This window comes from Salvelinus fontinalis, chromosome 22, assembly GCF_029448725.1.
Source record: "Salvelinus fontinalis isolate EN_2023a chromosome 22, ASM2944872v1, whole genome shotgun sequence".
In the NCBI taxonomy this organism is placed as follows: Eukaryota; Metazoa; Chordata; class Actinopteri; order Salmoniformes; family Salmonidae; genus Salvelinus; species Salvelinus fontinalis.
This window is the reverse complement of record NC_074686.1, coordinates 13,017,628-13,034,547: the sequence shown is the minus strand read 5'-3', so window position 1 is coordinate 13,034,547 and position 16,920 is coordinate 13,017,628. Positions and strand designations below refer to the sequence as shown.

The 16,920-nt window shown below is 47.2% G+C and overlaps 1 pseudogene; it reads right to left on the bottom strand.

Annotated features, from left to right (window-relative positions):
* LOC129819476 (NLR family CARD domain-containing protein 3-like) lies at positions 1 to 11,222 on the bottom strand (annotated as a pseudogene).
* Positions 11,223 to 16,920: the final 5,698 nt, after the last annotated feature.

Sequence of the window (16,920 nt, the reverse complement as noted above, 5' to 3'; positions counted from 1 at the left end):
CTAGTTCACTAACCCTTTGATGTCCAGGTGAGGCCTGCTCCTGGTGAACTCCTTCAGTTTCCTGACTCCCTCCTTAGAGAACTTGTTGTCAAACATCTAGAGGTTTTCCAGAGTGATATTCTCTGTCAGCGCTTTCATGAGGAGTTCTGCTCCCTTATCAGTGACCTGGTTGTCATGGAGCCTGATATCTTTAAGTGGGCTAGTCCATGTTCCGCAGTAGATCCGCCAGATAGCCTGCTCCCACATCGCCAATTTGATTGATGGCCATCCTGAGGTTGACCACTGTGAGGTTGTTTTTCAATCCCTCTGTAAGCACCTTGAGTCCCTCACAACTCAGTCCTGTCTCCTCCAACCACAGTCTCTCAACAAGGCAGTCTGGGCTCTGCACGACACGGGCTAACACAGCTGCCCCCTCTGGACCAAGAGGGGTCTGCACCAGCCTGAAGGTGCTGAAGAGAGGGAGTACAGGCAGCAATCTTCACAGGCCCTCTGCATCCAGTCCCTGGGCCTCCAGATTCAGATCCTGCAGGTCTGGGATCAGCTGCAGCAGGAAGGCCAGCTTGCTCCAGTCCCTCTTGGCCGGGCCAGACTGGTCTGGGCCTCGTACAGGCATTGGCACACGTTGACCTGCCTCTCTGGAATCAGTCTGCCACAATGGAGCTGGGAGTGGAGTAGGCTTTGGAGAAACTGAGGAGGAGAGGGCAGGGACAGAGGAAGGAGATTGGAGTTGCTGTGATCCTCCATCCAGGATGATAGGGGTTTGAGGTACCAATAGGCCAGATACAAATCTGCAGAAGAAGTCCATGTGACCAGACTGATGGTGTCCACCATAGGAGAAAGCCTTTTTGATGTACAGTATCTGTGTATTTTACTTTTTTGTTTTTTTTTACACCTTTATTTAACTAGGCAAGTCATTTAAGAACAAATTCCTATTTTCAATGACGGCCTAGGAACAGTGGGTTAACTGCCTTGTTCAGGGGCAGAATGACAGATTTTTACCTTGTCAGCTCGGGGATTCGATCTTGCAACCTTACAGTTACTAGTCCAACGCTCTAACCACTAGGCTACCTGCAATCCAAAGTGTTCACCTCCTTTATTAGCAAAGGAGGTGAACAGTTTGTGCAGGGTGATTGGATACAGGGCTACACCAGCAGGTGTACTGAGCCCTGAGAACAGGTCTGAGCCAGAGAGGGCTTGCAGGACGTAGTACAGAGCAGCAAGGAACTCCTACACAGTGGTGTGAATGAACTGGAAGCTCCTCTGGTCTTCCACCAGGAAGATCTTGGACTGCCCGCTGCAGTCTAAGGAGAAAGAGCTCAGACCAGCCTAGTCGAAGAGGAAGCGTCGCTCCAGCAGACCCTTGAAGGCCAGGGCTCCCAGGTCTCTGAGCATGGGCCAGAGCTCCTGTAGGACCCAAGGGGCCTCCTGGAGACAAGTTGGGCTGCAGCACTTCTGACTGTGGCCCCCTCCATGGAACACTAAGACAGACTTGAGGAAGAAGCAGTAGATTTCTGTAATGGTGATGTGCTTGGCGTTGTCACTAATAAACATCATACTGGGAAAAATGGAGGAGGAGGATGTGCAGGGGGTTGGAGTAGCTGTACAGGGCAGGGTGGTGGTGTCTTGGCTGAGGCAGTAGAGCGCACAATCATGCAGGGCAATAGCAATGATCATGCAGAAGGCCGGGATACGGCACATGCACTGGAAGGTCTGGCAGGAGAACATGCAGCCCCACATGGCATCGGCCGCCGGGGGAGAGCTGCACTTCTGCTCAGAGTAGGGGGGAAGCTCAGGACGCTGTAGAGCCTGGTCACCAGCAGGGGTGGGACCTTGGAGAGGGCGTGTGGCCGCGAGGTCACCAGGGTGGAGACACTAGGAAGGAGGTGTCCCTTGATCATGTTCACCGCCATCTCCCCCATGTCCAGCTTCCGCTTCGGGTTCGAGCACTTGGGGGTCCTCTCAAAGTCAAGGGGAAGCTCATTGAGCCTGTCCAAGATGAGCAGGATATGGCCATGTTGGGAGTTGACAAATTCGTCCAGAACAGGTTTGAGGTGGCTGCAGTGCGTTGGGAGAAGCTCCAGCAGGCTCTGAGGCTCACTGAATAGATTGAGCTCTCTGAAGGATAGAGACAGGACTAGCTTCTGGGAGTCTGAGGCCCTGATCCAGACGTGAACCAGCCACTAGCCAGCCACTAAAGTGGTCTTCCCACTGCCGGCCACCCCTGTCAGTAGAGTCACTGTCAGTAGAATCACGTCCTCTCCTGGAACAGACAGCTGACTCTGGTAGACAACTATAAAGTTACAGACTTGATCATGGCTCCGGAAGGCAGCTCTGACCATGGCTGCCTCATGCTGGTGGCATTGCAGGGGAATAGTATAGCCCTCGCGCTTGGACAGCATGACATCCATAAAGGAACCAGGGTTATCACCACTCTCTGAGCTAATACTAAGGTAATCAATGGGACTGTGCTGCTTGCCTAATATATGCATATACTTCCTTGAGTGTGTAGTATCTGGGATCTACATCTGTTTATATTAGTTACTATGCTGTTACTAAGCGGTGATGTATTACGACAGTGTTACGTTACTACACCTAATAGGAAATGCACATGCGCACTAGTGTGCCCGGGAACTGTAGAGCTCGAGAGGTTTGACTTAACAAAAACTAACTGTACTGTCTCCTGCCTGGTCATTTCTCCACAACACAAATATTACAGTGGCGACGAGGTGATTAAACTTTAACGGACATTGCTTGAAGGGAAGAATGTTGCGTGAGTAATGAAACTCAAAATAATTATGTAATTCGTCAGTTATTTTTTATTTTCTTTCGCCAGTAAAAAAAGGCTAAGCACTGCTAGCAGGTACAGTGTTCAGGAGCTGCCAAGTAGCAAGACTATTGGAGTCCAGAATAGCGACACTGCCCTCTGGTGGTTAAATTTAAAAAAACGAATTGAACCCATTGAAATTAGGCGATCTCAGTGAAGAAATATTGTCAAGAAAAAAAAAAGGAAGAAGGAACGTAACACGGTGTGTACATTATTACAAATGAGTGCAGTGAATGAAGTAATTGCAGAAACTTCTGAAGTGAAGAATTAGATGAAAATTAAGGAATACAAGGAATAAGGAAACTGAACAATTAACTGTGAAAATGGCAACCATTGGTCGAGTACCAGAGTTTGAGGCTACAAAAGAGGATTTTTATTCCTATTTGGAGCGTTTTGAGCATTGGCTGGCAGCAAATTAAATTAAAGATGAAAAGAAAGCAGACGTATTTCTCAGTGTTTTGGGTCCAACTGAGTATGGATTGCTGAAAGGTCTCATTGAACCAATAAAAGCAGTGGAGTTGAACTATGCAGAACTGACTGAAACTCTTTCAAGGCATTTCAAGCCTAAGCTCGTATCGGACAATGGCCCTCCTTTCACGTCAAACGATTTTGAAATGTTTCTCAAGAACAATGGAGTAAGGCACATCCTGTCACCACCTTACCATCCGGCATCAAACGGAGCAGCGGAGAGAGCCGTGCAAACCTTTAAGAAGGCCTGGACTAGACTCGAGGTTCAGTCTGTGCCCACCCACCAAAGGCTTCCCCGGTTCCTGTTTACTTACCGTAACACACCACACACAGTAACGGAATGTACACCAGCTGAACTGTTTCTGAGACGCCAACCATGTACCCGCCTGACATTGTTAAAACCAGACTTGTCAAGCACTGTGGCAAAGCACCAGCTACAGCAGAAGAAAGCTCATGACAGACACTCAAAGAATGTCAGAGAATTCAAAGAGGGAGAGAGGGTGATGGTACGTGATTTCAGACACCCCAAGAGCCTGTGGAACTCAGGTGTGATCTTGCAACGCAAAGGACCTTTGACTTACCAAGTCCAAATTGGACATCGCCAGGTCAACGTTCATGTGGATCATCTGCTACGGTCCAACGCCCCAGCAGAGACACGTCAAGAGAACAAGAACAATAACGACCCCCAGGACTATTCTCCTGACTGTGGACGTACGGGAGAGACAGAGCCGGACCTTCCACCCGAACCTAGCCCACCACCAGAAGCCCAGGAGGAGCGGAGATATCCTATTCGACAGCGAAGGGCACCTCAAAAGCTTGACTTGTGAGTTGAGCTGTTTAAGGTAACAGACAGTAAAACAAACAAACACTTTAATATGTCCTAGATAAAAGGAAAGAAAAAGGACATTACCTGGGTTAGTTATTAGGACATAAACTCCATCTTCGGGGCAGAATAATCCCCTGGATTTGTGCTGGGCTCTAAAAAGTCTGCTTCAACCCAGTAGTTGAAAAATGTTAAGAATGCATTGTTCAGATATTGCATTAGTAGTTCCCTAACATATTTACCTTGTTCTCTGGGAGTTAAACACTATGGGGGAGGAGTGTAGTTGTCACGGTTCATGAATCCACTGCCTCACTCTCTCTTTTCTCTCTCTCTCTCTCTCGCTCTCTCGCTCTCTCGCTCTCTCTCTCTCTCTCTCCTGTGTTTGTGTGGGCGTGGTTCCCAATCTTGGCCTGATTGTCTGCGCCAGCTGGAATTAATTATCTTCCCCTTTATATGTTCTGTAACCTGTGTTTCTTGTTGTCAGATCGCTGTTTCTTCCCTGAGGTTGTGTCGTGTGTCAGTGCTCATTCTCTCTCAGCCCTTGTGGGGATTATCTGCTGTGCTCCTTCCTACCCAGCCGGACTCACTCCCTTGGATTTCTCAGCACGCTATCATCAGAGGATGTGCCCTAGGCCCTGGGTTGGATTCTGTCTGAGTATATTCTGTCTGTCCTGTGGATACTGTAAACTATTTTCATTAAACCATCGTTGCTTGCATCTTGCATCCGCCTCTGTATTGTGACAGAACGATCTGACCATATCATGGATGCAGCGAGTTCAACGAGTCTGACCGAATTCATTTCCCGCAGTATCACGAGAATGGACCAACAAGAGGAGAACATCTCCAGCACAGGTCGGGCAGTACAAGCCATGGCGACGCAGGTATCCCAGCTGACCCAACAATTACAACATCTGAAGGGTCTCGCTGCGCCACCTACACCAGCAGTTCCACACGCCCCGCCAGAGCTGGATTCTCAGCTAGAGCCACGACTACCGACACCAGAGGGTTATTCAGGTGATCCGGACTATTGTAGAGCTTTTCTTACGAGATGTTCAATGCATTTTTCGTTGCAGCCACGGACCTTCAACCGTGAACAGTCTAAGGTAGCATTCGTACTCACACTGCTATCAGGCAAAGCAGCTCTTTGGGGAACGGCGGTGTGGGCGAACCAGGACCCATGCTGCACCTCTTTCCAGACACTATCCGAGGAGATGAGAAGGGTCTTCGATCGGGCCGTGGCGGGTAGGGAGGCGGCCAGACTACTCGCTGACCTTCGCCAAGGAGACCGTTCAGTATCGGAATACTCCATCCAATTCCGCACTCTGGCCGCAGAGTGTCAGTGGAACGAGGAGGCGCAGTGGGACATGTTCCTGCATGGGCTGGGGGACCGGATCCAGAAGGAGATCTATGTTCTGGACCTTCCCAGGAGTTTAAATGGACTAGTGGAACTAGCCTTGAGGGTCGATGCTCGTCTGAGTCGTATTGGCCGCCGAGCATGCCCTAACAGACCGTATAACGACACGGAGGGCTGGCATACCAGCGGCGGGAACACGGTCAGTTCAGCCTCCGCTCACGAACCCATGCAGCTGGGGAGAGCTCGCCTCTCCCGGGAGGAAACGGAGAGGCGGAGATCACAAGGACTCTGTCTCTACTGTGGTAGAGCGGGCCACTTTATCCACTCCTGCCCGGTAAAAGATCAGGCCCGGTAGTAAGTATGAGGCTACTATCGGGTGGGGTCACCACAGAGAAGACCTCATCATCTACTCTCCTCCCGGTAAGACTAAGATGGGCCACCCACACGCACGACACCCAAGCTTTACTGGACTCAGGAGCAGAGGGTAATTTCATGGACTTCAAGCTCGCTCACAAGCTCCAGATTCCTATCACCTCACTCACGCACAAGATATCCGTCAACGCTCTCAATGGTCAAGAACTCCCCAACATATCTCACACCACTGAACCTATCACACTCATCACTTCTGGCAATCACACTGAGACACTATCATTTCTACTCATGGACTCACCCCTTGCACCATTAGTTCTCGGCCACCCTTGGCTCACCCAACACAACCCCAGAGTTGACTGGGGTCATAACTCTATATCCATGTGGAGTAACAAGTGTCTTGAGTCCTGTTTAGTGTCTGCTTGTTCATCTGTGTCTGATTCTGTGTTTCTAGAGGAGGCAGTGGATTTGTCTAACGTGCCCGTTGAATACCTCGACCTGAAGGAGGTGTTCAGTAAGTCCCGTGCTGCTTCTCTTCCTCCGCATCGTCCCTATGACTGTGCAATAGAATTATTGCCAGGTGAGTCTCCGCCTAAAGGCAAGTTATATTCACTCTCTGTTCCTGAGAGGGAGGCTATGGAGAGATACATCTCTGATTCTCTGGCATCTGGATTCATTCGTCCTTCCTCTTCTCCAGCGGGGGCGGGGTTCTTCTTTGTGGGAAAGAAGGACGGATCTCTGCGTCCTTGCATTGATTACCGTGGGTTGAATAACATCACAGTGAAGAATACCTATCCCTTACCGTTGATGTCCTCAGCCTTTGAAAGGTTACAGGGAGCATCCGTGTTCACTAAGTTGGATTTACGTAATGCATATCATTTGGTTCGCATAAGGAGGGGGGACGAATGGAAGACCGCGTTTAACACCCCCAGAGGGCACTTTGAATATTTGGTCATGCCTTTTGGGCTATCCAACTCCCCAGCGGTTTTCCAGGCACTCGTCAATGACGTGCTGAGAGATATGATTGATCAGTTCATATATGTTTACCTGGATGACATACTGATTTTTTCTTCTTCTCTCCAGGAACACGTTCAGCACGTCAGACGAGTGCTCCAGAGGTTGTTGGAGAATGGACTTTTTGTCAAGGCGGAGAAATGCATTTTTCATGCACAATCCGTTCCATTCCTAGGTTACATCGTCTCGACTGAAGGTATTCGCATGGATCCTGACAAGATTAAGGCTGTGGTGGAGTGGCCAAGCCCAGATTCCCGTAAGGCCCTACAGAGGTTTCTGGGATTCGCCAATTTCTACCGGCGTTTTGTTCGCAACTTTAGCCAGATAGTCGCTTCCCTTACCGCCTTAACCTCCCCCAGAGTGACGTTCAGGTGGACCGATACAGCCGAGGCTGCATTCGTCAAACTCAAGAGCCGCTTTGTTTCGGCCCCCATCCTCATAGCTCCCGATCCCTCGCGTCAGTTCGTGGTGGAGGTGGACGCTTCAGAGGTGGGGGTAGGTGCGGTACTTTCCCAACGTGCCGCATCTGACAACAAGATGCACCCTTGCGCGTTCCTTTCCCATCGGTTATCACCTGCGGAACGCAACTACGACATTGGCAACAGAGAGTTGTTGGCAGTAAAGTTAGCATTGGAGGAGTGGCGCCATTGGTTAGAGGGTTCGGGGGTACCTTTTATAGTTTGGACCGATCACAAGAATTTGGAATATATCAGAACAGCCAAGAGACTCAACTCCAGGCAGGCGCGGTGGGCACTCTTTTTCGGACGTTTTGACTTCTCTCTCTCGTATCGCCCGGGTTCCAAGAATGTCAAACCCGATTCCCTTTCTCGTATTTTTGACCATTCCGAACGCCCATCCACTCCCGAGTGCATCCTACCCAGGACCCTAGTGGTCTCCACACTTATATGGGAGGTTGAATCGAGGGTCAGAACGGCCTTAGAAGGGGTAACGCCTCCGCCCGGTTGTCCGCCTAATCGGTTGTTTGTGCCGGAGGGGTGTCGGTCCGATGTTATTCGGTGGGGGCATTGCTCCAACGTAGCGTGTCATCCAGGAGTCAGCCGTACTAGCTTTTTAGTGAAGCAACGCTTTTGGTGGCCGCTGATGGCTCGTGACATTCACAGTTTTGTCTTGGCTTGCTCGGTTTGTGCCACTGGGAAGAGTTCTAATCGACCCCCAGATGGGTTACTCCAACCGCTGTCGGTCCCTTCGAGACCCTGGTCCCACATCGCGCTAGATTTTGTTACCGGTCTCCCGCCCTCCCAGGGCAAGACGGTTGTTTTGACTGTGGTGGACCGGTTCTCGAAGGCGGCTCATTTTATTCCCTTGCCTAAATTACCATCTACCAAGGAAACAGCGGTAACGGTCGTGGATCATGTCTTTCGCTTACATGGCCTGCCGATGGACGTAGTTTCTGACCGTGGGCCCCAATTTGTGTCCAAGTTTTGGCAGGAGTTTTGTAGGTTACTGGGAGCAAGTGTCAGTCTTTCTTCAGGGTTTCATCCCCAGAGCAACGGTCAAACGGAGAGGGCCAACCAAGATTTGGAGAGAGTGTTGCGATGTTTGGTTTCTAAGAACCCCTCTTCCTGGAGTCAACAACTCTCTATGGTTGAGTACGCTCACAATTCGTTGCCAGTGGCAGCCACGGGTCTCTCTCCGTTTGAGTGTAGTTTAGGTTACCAGCCACCTATCTTTCCAAGTACAGAGTCCGAGGTCACTGTTCCCTCCGCTCACGCTTTCATCCAGAGGTGCCGTCACGTATGGAGCAGAGCCCGTGAGACTCTCCTCCGGGTGGGGGCGCGCACCAAGGCTAAGGCCGATCGCCACCGGTCGAAGCCTCCGGTATACGTTGTTGGACAAAGAGTGTGGCTTTCCACGAAGAACATTCCACTCCGATCCGTTTCTAACTAGCTTGCCCCCAAATTTATCGGGCTGTTCAGGGTCACCAGGATCATTAGTCCGGTGGCGGTTCGGCTCAAGCTTCCTCCGGCGTATAGGAGAATTCATCCTACCTTCCATGTGTCCAAGATAAAACCGGTGTTTCAGGCACGCATTAACCCGCCGGTCCCGGTTCCCCCGCCGCCACGACTTGTTGATGGGGAGACCACCTTTTCTGTCAATCGGATTTTGAACTCGAGAAGGAGGGGACGCGGATTCCAGTACCTGGGAGGGTTACGGTCCGGAGGAGAGAAGTTGGGTACCCGCTAGGGACATTCTGGATCACTCCCTTATCGATGATTTCAATCGACAGGTAAATTTGTCTGGGAACGCCAAGAGGCGTTCCTAGGGGGGGGTATTGTCACGGTTCATGAATCCACTGCCTCACTCTCTCTTTTCTCTCTCTCTCTCTCTCGCTCTCTCTCTCTCTCGCTCTCTCGCTCTCTCGCTCTCTCGCTCTCTCGCTCTCTCTCTCTCTCTCTCTCCTGTGTTTGTGTGGGCGTGGTTCCCAATCTTGGCCTGATTGTCTGCGCCAGCTGGAATTAATTATCTTCCCCTTTATATGTTCTGTAACCTGTGTTTCTTGTTGTCAGATCGTTGTTTCTTCCCTGAGGTTGTGTCGTGTGTCAGTGCTCATTCTCTCTCAGCCCTTGTGGGGATTATCTGCTGTGCTCCTTCCTACCTAGCCGGACTCACTCCCTTGGATTTCTCAGCACGCTATCATCAGAGGATGTGCCCTAGGCCCTGGGTTGGATTCTGTCTGAGTATATTCTGTCTGTCCTGTGGATACTGTAAACTATTTTCATTAAACCATCGTTGCTTGCATCTTGCATCCGCCTCTGTATTGTGACAGTAGTATCTGGGATCTACATCTGTTTATATTAGTTACTATGCTGTTACTAAGCGGTGATATATTACGACAGTGTTACGTTACTACACCTAATAGGGAATGCACATGCGCACTAGTGTGCCCGGGAACTGTAGAGCTCGAGAGGTTTGACTAAACAAAAACTAACTGTACTCCTGTCTCCTGCCTGGTCATTTCTCCACAACACAAATATTACAAAGTGCTCCTGCATGCTGTTTGGACCAGAGCCACCGCTGCTTGGTTCAGTGCCCTTAGGTGAGTTAGCTGCCACCATAGACTCAGATTCAGTTTTGGCTCTCTGTGACTGTAATGCATGGAAGATTTGACAGGTCTCCTCTCCTCGCCCATGAAGAACATCCAAGTCTGGTCTCTCCTGGTCGACCCTGGAAAACACAAAGAAACAAGGGCTGTAGCTTTAGTGGACTTTTACTTGGAACCACTTGTGTTTGTTGGAAACATGGCCCAATAGAAGAAAATGAATTAATATAGACAGTGTTGTTAACTCATTAACCAGTCCCCTATGTTCTTACCTTTGTCCAGTAGTAATGTTTCCAACTCAGAGGATTGGATGATCCATAGACCAGAGTCACTTGTCTGTTGAAAAAAAGCAACAAGTGACAATGACTGAATTGAGACATTTTCATGCCCCATAAGGTCTTACCTTTGTTTAGTAGTCTTTTTCTCTGAAAATAACAGGTGGATTCATAGACTGGTGCCTTTTCATGGACACATAGCTGGGAACAGGTGACTGATCTCTCCTGATGATCTCTGGACAAACACAGAGACAATAAATATCTATGTCGACCTTAAGTAGATGCTGTGGTGTCACTGAGCATACAATCTTTAAAATGTATTTTCTAAGTTTCTAATTGGAGAATTGCATGCATATCTAACCAATTACACTAGTTATGTTGAGGATCTTGATGCTCGCTTACTGTAGTTTAGTAGAAGAGTCTCCACCTTTGAACATGATTGGATGATTTATAGACTGGTCACTCTTCATGGACACACAGCTGTGTGCAGGTGAGACTGGTCTCTTCTGATGGGCCCTGGAAAAGACACACACAGACAATAGCTATTTAGAAGATGTTGTGGTGTCACTAAATACATCTCTATAAACTTTATTTTAATTTATTTTCAAGTTATTTGACAGGTTTCTCGTTGGAGCATTACAGGTATGTCTCACAAATTTTATTAGCCTTCTTTCGTTGATACATTTATAGATGGACACTATGTCTGTACATTAGGAGAACCTATTTGGCTCAAGAGCACCCCCTTACTTTAGTTTAGTAGAAGAGGTTCTCTCTCTGGACACGATAGGTGGATCCATAGACTGGTCACTCTTCATGGACGCACAGCTGGGTACAGGTGAGTCTGGTCTCTCCTGCTGGATTGGGCTTCAACACAACAGACAGACCTTCAGACACTAATCTATTATATTCTTCTCAGCCTAATGATGATGTAAAATCACTGCTGAGTTCTGCGATGGACAACAGTCATCAACAGTTTAGGATTAATCTCACCTCTCAACATTGTGGTTGCTGGCATGTTCCCCAGTGAGATTCATTTTAGAGGCAGTGGTCCCCTCCTCTCTCCTAAGACCTCTAAAATAAACACACTTAAAATTGTTTTAAATAAGTTAATTCAAGTTTTAAAATGGTACACTCTAAATTAACAGAAAAACTGTGCGTGCGTGGATGGGTTGTGAGACAACTTGTGTATTTGACCGTGAAAGAGGGGGGATGGGGTGGCAAAGAGACAGACATAGACCTATATAATATTTTATCAATTAGGAGGATGCCAATTTGCTACATTCTCTTCATGTCATTGTGCTTATTCATGGAACACATGATCATCTTAAGTATGAGGAAACTCAACACTATTTATTCTATAGTTCTATGTTGTGCAAAATGCTCACCTAAAACACTTTTACTCTCATAACGAGGTGGTTATATCTCATGGAAACACTTTCATCATGCTAATACACACCTATTTTGGTCTCCTTTTATTACTATCATACACAAAACGGATCAAACCTGATCAACAAACCTTTACAGTTGTAGCAACAGTACTTCCATAATGCCTTATGTTACTGGTCTACTTTAGCTGTTACTGGCTAGTATACTAGATAATATATAGATCAATTATCTGGAAACAATTCCTATTTTCTGGTAGTCACTTTGAAGGATTCAACAAATTAAATGTATTCTCTCTGTGATGCGTTTCACTGAAGATGACTAACATTGACTCAGCTGCCAATCCAGTAAATAAAATACAAGAAATCCTAAATGACACCCTACTCCCTATATAGTGCACTACAATGGCCAAGGCCCTATATTCCTCATATAGTAAATCACTTTGGACCAGAGCCCTATTTTGAAAGGTAGTGCACTAAATATTAGGATTAAGATGCCATATGTTGAAAAGTAGTGGGAAAAAGTTTAGATTTCAGACACAAACATCTACTCACCTGAGAAATTGAAATTGTAATTTGATCTAATCTAGATCTGTAATTCTCTGCTCTCGTCTCAATCCACCACGTGTAAGGTGTCTCTGATCGTAACCACCAGTTCAGTCAGTGTGTGTGTGTGTGTGTTCCAATCATAGTCAAACCATTTTGTCTAGTTACCACACACACAAACACACACTGACTGAACTATTCCTGAGGGTGGTGCTGAAGTATCACCATGTAAATTATCCTACTGTAAGGGATGATGAGCAATGCTCACTGACACACACACAGGCTGGCACTGCAAATAATTTATGAAAAGATCACCAGCGTTTTACTAAAGAAAGGCATCTTGCTGCAGAAACTTTGGCAATTCACTTGCTGAACTGACTCATTTGAAATGGACTTGACCCCAACCCTGATGCCTACATTCTTCTCTTATAGTCTAAAGTGGAGCCAACCCCACCTTAATATGTAACACTGACACTCTTATGTCACCTCTCTTTCCCTATCGCCTCACCTGGCCTGCCACAACATCCCATCCCTAGAGAGCCGTATCTTGGCAACAGCAAAGCCATGGAGACCGGTGACGTCTTCGTAACCCTAGGAATCGCAAGAAATTATGTGTGAGTGTGTGTTCTAACCATAGTATTATCGGTTGTTAGTACTAGTTATAATGCCGGTTGGAGCTGAAAGGTGGGAAAGGAGTAGGCTGTCCTGACCTTCTGTGACCTTCCCTTTCTGCAGCCAGTGAAAAAACACATTTACCCTTTGGGGATCAATGAAATACAGTGATTGATTCATTCATTCACGCTCTCTATGTTGTTCTCTTCCTCTCCACCCCCTTATCAGATAGAAGATTGTAGAAGAGAGTGTATGTTCACAGGTTCAGTGTGTCAAGAGTCAATACTGCTATATAACAGTCTGTCATTATGGAACAATTCGAATGGTGTGCTCTGTACAGACCCTGGGTCCAAAGTCCCAGTCAGTGGACAGATAACTAGCTAGCTCTATAGATATGGGCAGACATCCAAGCACAATGTTAGTGTGTTTTTTTTATTTATTTATTTAACCTTTATTTAACCAGGTAGGCAAATTGAGAACACGTTCTCATTTACAATTGCGACCTGGCCAAGATAAAGCAAAGCAGTTCGACACATACAACAACACATAGTTACACATGGAGTAAAAACAAACATATAGTCAATAATACAGTGAAAAAAATAAAAAAAATAAAAAAAATAAGTCTATATACAATGTGAGCAAGTGAGGTGAGATAAGGGAGGTGAAGGCAAACAGATATATGTATAAATAAATAAAAATATAAAAAGGCCATGGAGGCGAAGTGAGTACAACACAGCAAGTAAAATAAAAACTAAAAAAAACACTGGAATGGTTGGTTTGCATTGGAAGAAAGTGCAAAGTAGAGACAGAAATAATGGGGTGCAAAGGAGCAAAATAAATTAATAAATAAATACACTAGGTAAAGAGGTAGTTGTTTGGGCTAAATTGTAGATGGGTTATGTACAGGTGCAGTAATCTATGAGCTGCTCTGACAGCTGGTGCTTAAAGCTAGTGAGGGAGATAGGTGTTTCCAGTTTCAGAGATTTTTGTAGTTCGTTCCAGTCATTGGCAGCAGAGAACTGGAAGGAGAGGCGTCCAAAGGAAGAATTGGTTTTGGGGGTGACTAGAGAGATATACCTGCTGGAGCGCGTGCTACGGGTAGGTGCTGCTATGGTGACCAGCGAGCTGAGATAAGGGGGGACTTTACCTAGCAGGGTCTTGTAGATGACCTGGAACCAATGGGTTTGGCGACGAGTATGAAGCGAGGGCCAGCCAACGAGAGTGTACAGGTCGCAGTGGTGGGTAGTATATGGGGCTTTGGTGACAAAACGGATGGCACTGTGATAGACTGCATCCAATTTATTGAGTAGGGTTTTGGAGGCTATTTTGTAAATGACATCACCGAAGTCGAGGATTGGTAGGATGGTCAGTTTTACAAGGGTATGTTTGGCAGCATGAGTAAAGGATGCTTTGTTGCGGAATAGGAAGCCAATTCTAGATTTGACTTTGGATTGGAGATGTTTGATGTGGGTCTGGAAGGAGAGTTTACAGTCTAACCAGACACCTAGGTATTTGTAGTTGTCCACATATTCTAAGTCAGAGCCGTCCAAAGTAGTGATGTTGGACAGGCGGGCAGGAGCAGGCAGCGATCGGTTGAAGAGCATGCATTTGGTTTTACTTGTATTTAAGAGCAGTTGGAGGCCACGGAAGGAGAGTTGTATGGCATTGAAGCTCGCCTGGAGGGTTGTTAACACAGTGTCAAAAGAAGGGCCAGAAGTATACAGAATAGTGTCGTCTGCGTAGAGGTGGATCAGAGAATCACCAGCAGCAAGAGCGACATCATTGATGTAAACAGAGAAGAGAGTCGGTCCAAGAATTGAACCCTGTGGCACCCCCATAGAGACTGCCAGAGGCCCGGACAACAGACCCTCCGATTTGACACACTGAACTCGATCAGAGAAGTAGTTGGTGAACCAGGTGAGGCAATCATTAGAGAAACCAAGGCTGTCGAGTCTGCCAATGAGGATGTGGTGATTGACAGAGTCAAAAGCCTTGGCCAGGTCAATGAATACGGCTGCACAGTATTGTTTCCTATCGATGGCGGTTACGATATCGTTTATGACCTTGAGCGTGGCTGAGGTGCACCCATGACCAGCTCTGAAACCAGATTGCATAGCGGAGAAGGTGTGGTGTGATTCGAAATGGTCGGTAATCTGTTTGTTGACTTGGCTTTCGAAGACCTTAGAAAGGCAGGGTAGGATAGATATAGGTCTGTAGCAGTTAGGGTCAAGGGTGTCCCCCCCTTTGAAGAGGGGGATAACCGCAGCTGCTTTCCAATCTTTGGGGATCTCAGACGACACGAAAGAGAGGTTGAAGAGGCTAGTAATAGGGGTGGCAACAATTTCAGCAGATAGTTTTAGAAAGAAAGGGTCCAGATTATCTAGCCCGGCTGATTTGTAAGGGTCCAGATTTTGCAGCTCATTAAGAACATCAGCTGACTGTATTTGGGAGAAAGAGAAATGGGGAAGGCTTGGGCGAGTAGCAGAGGGGAGGGCAGTGCTGTTGTCCCGGGTAGGGGTAGCCAGGTGGAAAGCATGGCCAGCCGTAGAAAAATGCTTATTGAAATTCTCAATTATAGTGGATTTGTCGGTGGTGACAGTGTTTCCTATCTTCAGGGCGGTTGGAAGCTGGGAGGAGGTGTTCTTATTCTCCATGGACTTTACGGTGTCCCAGAACTTTTTTGAATTTGTGTTGCAGGAAGCAAATTTCTGCTTGAAAAAGCTAGCCTTGGCTGTTCTAACTGCCTGTGTATATTGGTTTCTGGCTTCCCTGAAAAGTTGCATATCACGGGGGCTGTTCGATGCTAATGCAGAACGCCATAGGATGTTTTTCTGTTGGTTAAGGGCAGTCAGGTCAGGAGAGAACCAAGGGCTATATCTGTTCCTGGTTCTAAATTTCTTGAATGGGGCATGCTTATTCAAGATGGTGAGGAAGGCATTTTTAAAAAATGACCAGGCATCCTCTACTGACGGGATGAGATCAATATCCTTCCAGGATACCCCGGCCAGGTCAATTAGGAAGGCCTGCTCGCTGAAGTGTTTCAGGGAGCGTTTGACAGTGATGAGTGGAGGTCGTTTGACCGCTGACCCATTACGGATGCAGGCAATGAGGCAGTGATCGCTGAGATCTTGGTTAAAAACAGCAGAGGTGTATTTGGAGGGCAAGTTTGTTAGGATGATATCTATGAGGGTACCCGTGTTTACGGAATTGGGGTGGTACCTGGTAGGTTCATTAATAATTTGTGTGAGATTGAGGGCATCAAGCTTAGATTGTAGGGTGGCTGGGGTGTTGAGCATGTTCAAATTTAGGTCGCCTAGCAGCACGAGCTCTGAAGATAGATGGGGGGCAATCAGTTCACATATAGTGTCCAGAGCACAGCTGGGGGCAGAGGGTGGTCTATAGCAGGCGGCAACGGTGAGAGACTTGTTTTTAGAGAGGTGGATTTTTAAAAGTAGAAGTTCAAATTGTTTGGGAACAGACCTGGATAGTATAACAGAACTCTGCAGGCAGTCTTTGCAGTAGATTGCAACACCGCCCCCTTTGGCCGTTCTATCTTGTCTGAAAATATTGTAATTGGGGATAAAAATGTCTGAATTTTTGGTGGTCTTTCTAAGCCAGGATTCAGACACGGCTAAAACATCCGGGTTGGTAGAGTGTGCTAAAGCAGTGAACAAAACAAACTTAGGGAGGAGGCTCCTAATGTTAACATGCATGAAGCCAAGGCTATTACGGTTACAGAAGTCATCAAAAGAGAGCGCCTGGGGAATAGGAGTGGAGCCAGGTACTGCAGGGCCTGGATTCACCTCTACATCACCAGAGGAACAGAGGAGAAGTAGGATAATGGTACGGCTAAAAGCTATGAGAATTGGTCGCCTAGAGCTACCAGAGCAGAGAGTAAAAGGAAGTTTCTGGGGGCGATAAAATAGTTTAAAGGAATAATGTACAGACAAAGGTATGGTAGGATGTGAATACAGTGGAGGTAAACCTAGGTATTGAGTGATGATGAGAGAGATCTTGTCTCTAGAAACATCATTGAAACCAGGTGATGTCATCGCATATGTGGGTGGTGGAACTGCAGGGTTGGATATGGTATAGAGAGCAGGGCTAGAATCTCTACAGTGAAATAAGCCAATAAACACTAACCAGAACAGCAATGGACAAGGCATATTTACATTAAGGAGAGGCAAGCTTA